The 9,140-nt window shown below is 35.3% G+C and overlaps 1 long non-coding RNA gene across 1 annotated transcript in view; it reads right to left on the reverse strand.

Annotated features, from left to right (window-relative positions):
- The window catches only part of LOC136862066 (uncharacterized), an 82,631-nt gene extending 74,242 nt beyond the window's left edge, over positions 1-8,389 (reverse strand). Inside the window, exon 1 of the long non-coding RNA XR_010859053.1 lies at positions 8,345-8,389. This is a non-coding gene — a long non-coding RNA (uncharacterized lncRNA). The remainder of the gene's footprint in view (positions 1-8,344) is intronic.
- Between the last annotated feature and the right edge of the window lie 751 nt (positions 8,390-9,140).

Consider the following 9,140-nt stretch of genomic DNA (forward strand, 5'->3'; position numbering starts at 1 on the left):
AATAACATCATCTGCAAACAACCTTATCTCTGATTCCACTTCTTTACACATATCATTGATATACATAAGAAAACATGAAGGTCCAATAATACTGCCTTGAAGAATTCCCCTCTTAATTATTACAGCGTCAGATAAAGCTTCAACTACTCTAATTCTCTGAGTTCTATTTTCTAGAAATATAGCCACCCATTCAGTCACTCTTTTGTCAAGTCCAATTGCACTCATTTCTGCCAGTAGTCTTCCATGATCTACCCTATCAAATGCCTTAGATGGGTCAATCACAATACAGTCCATTTGGCATCTTGAATCCAGGATATCTGCTATATCTTGCTGGAATCCTACAAGCTGAGCTTCAGTGGAATAACCTTTCCTAAACCCAAACTGCCTTCTGTCAAACCAGTTATTAATTTCACAAACATGTCTAAGATAATCAGAAAGAATGCTTTCCCGAAGCTTACATACAATGCGTGTCAAACTGACTGGCCTGTAATTTTCAGCTTTATGTCTATTACCCTTTCCTTTATACACAGGGGCTACTATAGCAATTCCCCATTCATTTGGTATAGCTCTTTCAACCAAACAATAATCAAATAAGTATTACATATAATTACATATAATCAGTCAATATAATGCTGGTTTCTGGGTAATTTTTATTGACCTACATGAAGCAATTTGTTTCAGACATAAATGTTTATGACTGTGTAGTAGTTTAAAGTTTCTTCCACGAGATAGTAATGTGAAATAAAGCAATAAAAATGGAACTATTGAGTGGTTACCAGAATTGGATAAAAAGTACTGAAGTTCTGCAGAAAGTGATATTAGTGAATTATACAACAACCTGAAAGATGGAATGTAAAAATAAAAACTAGATTGATAGTGATGTTGGCCCTACTTATGAGCCCATCAATTCTTTAACAGAGAAGCTTATTGAACCAACTCCTGTTCCTCCAACTGATGTGAATAAATGACAGTAAGATGATATAACTTTTACAGATAGCTAGAGCTGAGAAGTAGTTGTTCCAAATGCCAACAAATCCTGCTAAATCTGCTGCCTCTTCTTCAGAAGTTTTCTTTTAGATTTTGAATAGTGAAAATAAGTTTATTTATTATGACATTGATTATCACTTTCCCCTTTGCCTGCAGATTGGTAAAATAAGGAATCATTTTTCTGCGCCTATTATTGTTACCTGTGGAGTTCTTCAAGGGTCTCACCTTGCACCCTCACTTTTTACTCTCTACATAAATGACATTAAAAATATACTTAAGAATTCTGAATTGCTTTTGTTTGCTGACAATGCAAACATTTTTATGCAAATTAATTGTCCACTTGATTGTTTAAAACTTCAAGAAGATTTGCATCATCTGGAAAAGTACTGTATTCAAAATGGGTTGAAACTTAATCATGAGAAATGTAAAATAATATCGTTTTTTAAAAACAAGAAGAAAATATCATTTCAGTACAAATTTAGTAATAACAACATTCTAACTCCTGTTTCACAAGTTAATGACCTTGGTGTTTTATTCAGTTATGACCTATCGTTTAATGAACATATTGAAAATATTTGTAAGAAAGCATTTCAAAGATTGGGTTGTATTACTAGATATTCTAGAGAATTTTCAAACTTAGCTACCTATCGATTGCTGTATGTGTCTATGGTACGCCCTATACTAGAATACTGTATATCTGTTTGGAACCCTTCTCATCAGACCTCTATCCATAGATTAGATTCAGTACAACATAAATTTCTTCATTTATATTCATTTAGAGCAGGATTCTGATATGATAATGTTGATTATACATCCTTACAACAGTCCTTAAATCTGCGTAGCCTGTCACAACACTGTGAATTATTGGATACACTCTTCATTTTTAAATTGCTTCATTCCTTGGTGAATTGTCCACAACTCCTTGCAAAAATTAACGTACATGTACCAGACAGACGCACAAGGTTCAAGAATACGTTGTCTACAAACTGGCATAGAACTAACTACGCATTCAATGGGCCAATTGAACGAATGTCAAGATCTCTAAACAAAGTGGATATTGATGTATTTAACTGCTCATTGTCAAAATTGAGAAATCACTTACATAATCTCCACAATTGACTATTACTTTCCTGTGATTACTGTAATATAACCTGTGTATATATCTGTACATATTTTTCTATTTATACTCCATTGAACTTTCTTTTTAGTGTGTTTTGTTTTGTTTATTCTTCTCTACTGTTATGTAAAATGGTATTATTATTATTATTATTATTATTATTATTATTATTATTATTATTATTATTATTATTATTATTATTATTATTATTGTACCGGGCAGTACACCTCTACGATGCAAGTTCAAATCTTGCACCAATTGAAACTCCTCTACAGGAGAAGCTCTGAACTTTAAAAAAGGAATCAACTCTACTGGTTATCAGAAGATGTCACTGTGTGTTTTTGATTTGCTTTTGTTTTTCATTGATCAAGAAGTGTGGACATTCTCTAACAGATGTTTCTACCAAAAACTATGATAACGCACTTTGGTCTAAAGGAATGAACCTTCTTGGAGAAATGTTGTATTCATAAGTTTTGTCTTTACTAAATTTTGTTCTGTGGTTTTTGGGTTGGCTATATTAATCCTTTCCTTCTGCCTGTTTTGAATTTAGCCAATCAGTAATTTCTGTAATTAATTTTCCTCCAATCATAGCTTTCTTCTCCGAATTTCCATGTGTAACTCTTAGTCAACTAATAAAAATTGAGTGGGTGTGTCTACTCATTCCTGAAAGGTCTCGAATTTTCCATGAGGGTATAAAACTGCTGATTTTCTTGTCTCCAGGCCACTCGTATAACATCTAATTCAGTGTGTGAATATGTAGCAGGGGGCGGGAAGCGCCTCTTCCTTCAGGCAGCAGCTCTTCAACAAGGTAATGGCCTTTTAACATCTTTATTTCTTGCTAGCTCAGCAGTTTAACTCTCGGGGAAGGTTCGAAACCTTTAATATGTAAACTATTAAACATGTAAACCCTTTTCCTGGTAAACTTCAGTTTTCTTGAACTTTAATTCGGGGATAGAGAGTGCTTTACCCTCTCGAGCTCCCCTTCATTTGAAATTGAGGTGACTACGTTTTCGTGACCATTTCTTCTCTTCCTTAATGTATTAAGGTTTCTCATACGAGTCACCTCCCTAGCTTGGGATTAGCCCCTGTGTATAGGCCTTGTGCCACTTAGGTTTTAAATGTGTATTTAGGGGTGCAAGTTCACGCCTCCAGTCCTTTCTGTACTTTGGGCCAGTAACTTAACCTGATGTTTTTTTTCTTCATGCAAAGGCCCTGTAGGTTAGGTACAAATACCCCTGTTTCTTTGTAAGTGTGCCTTGAGGGCAGTTAGAAGTAAAGTTTGTTGTGGCCTTTTATAGGCTTGTAAAATTGAGAGCAGGTCAGCTCTTTCTGATATTTTGGAAGGTGCCTCTAGGAGGCTTGACATTACTAAGCGGGAGCAAGAGCTCCATGTAATTATGGGTTTTCTGCCCTTTGGTATTTTGTGGTTGTGAGCTGAGAGCTCAAGGATTGATGAATGTGGACCCGTAGCCCAGAATTTGTAAAGACCCCTTAACTGGTACTTTCTTTGTAAAGTTGCATTGTACCTGATTTTCTGTGTTTCACCTAGTGGAAATTGTTAATTGTTAAAATTGTTATCAGTTGAAAATATAACCTTTATTTAAATTTTAAAATTCATCTTTTGGACTTGTAGTTAGACCCATTCCAGCCCGCACCTTCTTTCACCTCTGCTGTTCCACAGATACCTCGGAACAATTATTATTATTATTATTATTATTATTATTATTATTATTATTATTATTATTATTATTATTATTATTATTATTATTATTATTATTATTATTATTATTATTATTATTATTATTATTATTATTATTATTATTATTATTATTATTATTATTATTATTATTATTATTATTATTATTATTATTATTATTATTATTATTATTATTATTATTATTATTATTATTATTATTATTATTATTATTATTATTATTATTATTATTATTATTATTATTATTATTATTATTATTATTATTATTATTATTATTATTATTATTATTATTATTATTATTATTATTATTATTATTATTATTATTATTATTATTATTATTATTATTATTATTATTATTATTATTATTATTATTATTATTATTATTATTATTATTATTATTATTATTATTAAGCTTCTGGTTGTGCAACTGGATCTCTTAAATGAGTTTTTTCTAATCTTGAAGAGGACAAAACATTGAAATGAACTGTGCTGTATTTTAAATAATCCATCCACTGGCACAGACTGGATCTAGTGCACTCATGGAATAAAGGTATACCATTTATTAAAACAATTCTGAACATTTAAAATCCCTGAATCACTAATTCTCCACTGTTAATCCTGTAGTAGTTAAGTACCTAGTTCATCAAAACACTAGGGCATTCTATGTACTTGCTACACCAGAAAGTCATCTTCTTTGTTAGTGTTCATATAACTATTATCCTATTTATTGTCTCTTGTATACATCTCTTTTGTGGGAATTAGGCCCCTACTTTTACATGGTCATGTTCACTGTATACTAAACTTCACCTTCTCCGATAAGTAAGAAGATGAGCCGTGTCTCATAACATCTGATTCAAGTATGTACAGGATGTATGATGGTCTGAGAATAATATAGGAAAACAATGCTTCAAAAATTCAGGTGGCATTTAATTCACAACTTAAGTACTGTATATTTATAAATCAAGTTAGAATCATCTTTGAGTCTTCTTAGCAAATCAACTTACAACTGCTTCAATATCAAGGTCAGTTTCCTGATAGATGTACTGCCTAATAAGTCTAATGCTCCTATCTTTCCAACAAGCCACTTGTGAAACAATGCCTGCTTATGAAGTAAGTTGACAAAAATAGTCTACACAGTGAGAACAGACAATGCAACATTCTTAGTATAGCTGCTTCCTTGCTGAAGACTGCTGCAGTGATAACTGAGGAGTTGCTAATTCAACTGTACTAATATAACAGAGAAAATGTGTTGTATATGTGGGAAAATCTCAGGAACCAACCAACTGATTTCAGTAATTCTTTCACCACTAGAAAGCTTATTATAAGCTATACACACTGAGTGGGCAAAAGTCATGGGAAAGGGTGCCCCCTTTAGAAAATGTGCCATATATGACCCCTGAGAGTTGCAGCTAGCTGCAGCTTCTGTCACAGACACCAGTTGATACAGATGTTGTTTCCCATAGGGAACCTGAAATATTTGTCCCAAATGAGTAATAATACCAATATAATTGGTCCGTTATTGGACATTATACATTTTCCAGCTAAGTGTGCTAAGTAAATAGCCTACCTACCAAGACACATGGCAAGTGCATACCGTGGGGCGAAACGCTGGCAACCAGGAATGAGTTAGCTGGAAAATTTAATAATGTCCAATAACAGACCAACTATATTGTTACAGACACCAGTGTCATGAAGATGGCAACACGTCACAAGTTAACCGACTTTGAACGTTGGATGATCATCAGCACATGGCGCATGGGTCATAGTATTGCAGAGAGTACACACAAATTCGGGTTTTCGAGGTCAGCAGTGTCGAGGGTGGATCTTCAATATCGCAGAAAGTATATTACCGACTGTGTAAACCGCCGCATCATGTCACCTTCGCAGAACCATACTGGGTGCTTGACAGGCTACTGTGAGTCAGATCACCACTCAGTTGAATGCTGGGAGTCAGGAACCCATTTCTACCAGGTCTTTAAGGAGGCAACTGCACCGCATAGGCTTCTCCAGCCAACAACCAATTCATGTCCTTTTGCTGACACCTCGACACAGAGCTTAACGACATGCATGGGCCTGCAAACGTAGGCAGTGGACCACAGAACAGTGGCGGTGTGTGATATGGTCCGATGAATCCCGTTCCAGTTGTATCGAGCCAATGGTCATGTGAGAGTGTGGTGTATGCCTCATGAAGCTATGGACCCTGCGTGTCAACAAGGTTATGTCCAGGCAGGAGGTGGATCAGTTCTGGTCTGGGTGGTGTTCTCATGGTTGCAATTAGGTCCCATTGTCTGGCTGCAGGAAGTGCTGACAGGTGCACATTATGTGGACATTTTTCAGATCATCTGCATCTCTTTCTGGCCCTAGAGTACCCTGATGGAGATGCCATGTTTCAACGGGACAATGCGCCATGTCACCGCTCCGTGGTGGGACGCAGGTGGTTGGAGGAACACTCCAGTGAAGTTACGACCATGGATTGGCACTCCAGATTCCCCGATCTTAATCCAATAGAGCATTTATGGATGCTGTTGATGCTGGTGTACGCTCCATGAAGCCCGTGCCAACTAAACAAGACCAATTGTGTGTAGTAGTACAAGATGTGTGGGTCCAGATTCCTCCAGAATGATTCCAACACCTTGTAGAGTCAAAGCCTTGCTGCATTGCTGCCATTTTGGGGGCTTACAGAGGAGCAACTCATTATTAACATCACATTCAGTGTCTTCCCATGACTTTTGACCACTCAGTGTATGATCATGCTAGCTTATCTGGGGAGGAAGTAGTTTTAAAGAAAGTAGAGCAGTTCAAAAAATTGTGCACCTGGGGCCCTTAAAAGTGAATATGCTACTTAAACAGCCAGCCCTATTCACAAATATAATCCACCAAGTGTGCAGTATTTACAATTCAATTTTCTAAAAATAAGTTCTTATGATTTTTTTTATTAATGCCAGCAGTTTTCCAGGAACAACTGCTCTTCTGTGTTTTGGCACATGCTTAATCTGATAAAATCTAAACCAGTAAACTGTTAGTCTTGCAAACAAAAGGAGCACATTTACATGATTTACTATTGATTTTCCTATTTAATGTTCATATGCGCATTCTTTATACATCTAATGGTTTTTCATAAATTTAAATTTTTATGTGTTATAGGAGTATTTTGAGCTTGTGGCTCAAGGTGCCTGCAAATTCAGCATGGAGTCTGAGGAATTGTTGGTAAAATACATGGTCCAATATTGCAAGAAAAAAAAAAACCTAAGCATTTCAGAAAATGGATTACACTGTAAGCAGTAGAATTAAATAATGATCAATCATTTATGCTACAATATGTGTTTTTGATCAGTAGTGTCGCTTTAGGAATTGTTCAAGTAATAAACTCATGCTGCTTCTACAGCAAATTCAGATTGCTTGTGTTTAGCTAAAGGGTAGGAGAGAAGGGGGTTTTACTCCTTCTGCGGTACTGCATAGCAAGGGAGGCAAAGGGCGGTGAAAGATAACCTACAACTACAAGGTTCAAACCTCCTAATATTTCTATTAACTATCTGCTCGAGGGACTGACATACATGTTGCTTCTGCCAGCTACGTTTACACTGACAGTCTTCACATACTAATCACATGGAGAGCTAAAGCACCGCCGCTGTCTTACGGAAAACCCAACATGAGGTAATATTATTTGAAATTCAAACCAAACTGGAAAGAATTCAACGTGCACAAAGCCGTAAGTAAGTGCTTATTATTGATAATTAATAATGAGTTCACTAGTCTTCCAATATTGTTGCTCTGACAAGATTATATAACATGAAATACACTTTTGTCATGCTATATTTTCAAATTATATATGTAATTTTGCTACCTGATTAACGTCTCATTATAACAAGTAGGTTTTTGGTATCATTGAGATGGGAAGGACCAGGACTGGGATAGAAGCAACCATGGCCTTAATAGAGAACAGTCCTGGCATTTCATGTGCTGTGAAAACAGGAAACTGTGGAAAGCTCTCTTCAGAGCTGCTGATGGTGCAATTTGAACCCACCATTTTCCATATGCAAGCTTACTCTCCAGAACCCATAGTATATAACCAACTTATCCAGGAATGATATAGGCTTAATGATATCTGAATGTTATAGAATAATGTGAAATATTTGTAGGTAAATAACTAAAGAGTGTAAAGACTTTTCTGTCCAGTACTTGTATGGAAGTAGGAAACACTGACTGATAAGAGTTTTAGAAATTTATGTTTCTTTCGTTGAATAGTCTATGTTATTGTTGCTGTGTTTAGTTGAATATATGGTACCAATTAATATAATAACTTAATCATATAATTATTATTATTATTCTATGTCAGTTTTACAGGGAAACCACTGGTTTCAGTAATTTTGGCAATGATATACAAATATTACAGTATTATGAATTCTGTACATGGTCAAAATGCTTGCTCTGGCTGTTCTAGGCAGTACATATGTACTATGACCATTCTAGCATTATTGCTTAATGATGTTTCCACTAAGCTGATCGGTCTATTTTATTCCACTGACCTTCTACATGAGTTCACTTCTTAGTTCTTGTATGCAGATGTCTTCTTCTTCTTCTTCTTCTTCTTCTTCTCCTCCATTATCTCTCTCACTCTTTCTTTCTTTTTCCTTTTATTTTTGCTATTTGTTTTGCATCATACCAACTCAGAGATCTTATGGCGATAATGGGTTAGGAGAAGACTAGAACTGGGAAGGAAGCAACCATGGCCTTAATTAAGGTACAGCCCCAGCATTTGGCTGGTGTAAAAATGGGAATTGATGGAAAATCATTTTCAAGGCTACTGACAGTGGGGTTCAAGCCTTCTGTCTCCTGAATACAAGCTAACAGCTACACACCCCCAGCTCACTTGGTCACTTCCTCCAAATACAGTAGATGCTTCCTCTTCTACTACAGTAGTACGGTACTTCTTAAACTTGTTACTGAACTTGATGTTTAGAATATGCTTATCATTATACACATGAGCAAAGTGCTATGTATACTGTATAAATGACACTAAAGTATTGCTACTGAATACTTGACTATGCAGGTGATAATTTGATCTTGAAGGACTTATAACAGTAATATGTTTTGCTACCACGTCAGGAAAAACTGGGGAATAGTTCCCTTGGGGAAGAAGAGATCCATTATAATAACTGAAAATGCACTAAACTGAGATAACCTGGACATACCGGTAATAGTATTCTCCCTGTGTCTTATTCCACTGGACCAATGAAATGCAACTATCCTGTAATTTTTTTAGTTCAATATGCATACATTTAGTCATCACATTTTGTTTCAATATTATTGGTATACATTTCA

Source organism: Anabrus simplex, chromosome 1, assembly GCF_040414725.1.
Source record: "Anabrus simplex isolate iqAnaSimp1 chromosome 1, ASM4041472v1, whole genome shotgun sequence".
NCBI lineage: Eukaryota > Metazoa > Arthropoda > Insecta > Orthoptera > Tettigoniidae > Anabrus > Anabrus simplex.